This window comes from Arachis duranensis, chromosome 4 (genome assembly GCF_000817695.3).
Source record: "Arachis duranensis cultivar V14167 chromosome 4, aradu.V14167.gnm2.J7QH, whole genome shotgun sequence".
Taxonomy (NCBI): domain Eukaryota; kingdom Viridiplantae; phylum Streptophyta; class Magnoliopsida; order Fabales; family Fabaceae; genus Arachis; species Arachis duranensis.
The window spans coordinates 85,151,597-85,152,558 of NC_029775.3; positions in this window are offsets into that span (position 1 = coordinate 85,151,597).

Sequence of the window (962 nt, forward strand, 5' to 3'; positions counted from 1 at the left end):
TATATTTTTTATTTTGAAATTTGACAAAAATTTTTAAAAATATTTTTAAATTTTATTTTATTTTAATTTTATTTTAAAAATATTTTATTATATCAGATATAAGACCAATTCAACAATAATATATGACAATTATGTTTGATTTGCTTCTATTAAAAGTTGTTCTTATAAAATTATTGTTGAATTAATCTTAAATTTTTTTAGAAATTAGCTGCCAGGAATATATTTGATATAAATCAAAAACTTTTGAGACAAATTAAAATAAAAAATAAAACTTAGAAGTATTTTTAAAATTTTTGTTAAATTTCAAAAATAAAAAATAAATTTTATCCTTTATAATTTTTTCTAAATCCACTTGCTTCATCTTTAAAGAATTTTTTTTTCAAAATCTGTTTTTAGCAAAGATAAATATTTTATTGATGTAATAAAATAGAATAGGTAGTCTTAAAGTAGATAAATAGCAAGTATGGAATATTTCAAAAGAAAATACAATCACTTGAAGAGAGTTAAAAAGAAATATCAAAATTGGGGAGAAGAACCAGTAGTATAATATGAAATCCAGAGCTCGTTTATGGCATTTTTTGAGCTAGAGATGACTTTGTCTTAAAAAATTCTCAGATTTATCAGCTGTCCAAATACGTCACAAAATAATAGCAATGATAGTATTTTTCTATTTAGCTTCACTTTCATTTCCTAGAAAGCGGGACCGCTACATAGTTACTTTTCATATAGACTACGTAAAATGGAAAAATCGTTACTTTGCAAAGGCATGGTAAAAATTATTTCAATAATAAGCTTCAATGTAGTCCCTGAAGTTGCACTCGAATCTTATAGCAGTCCCTGAACTTAAAAGTTTCCCATATTCATCCCTGAAGTTACGCTCCGGGACACAGACTTGTCCTTCCGGCACATTCTGTCCACCTGGCGCTACCGGAAAGCTGAGTTGGCATCCTTCGTGACACATG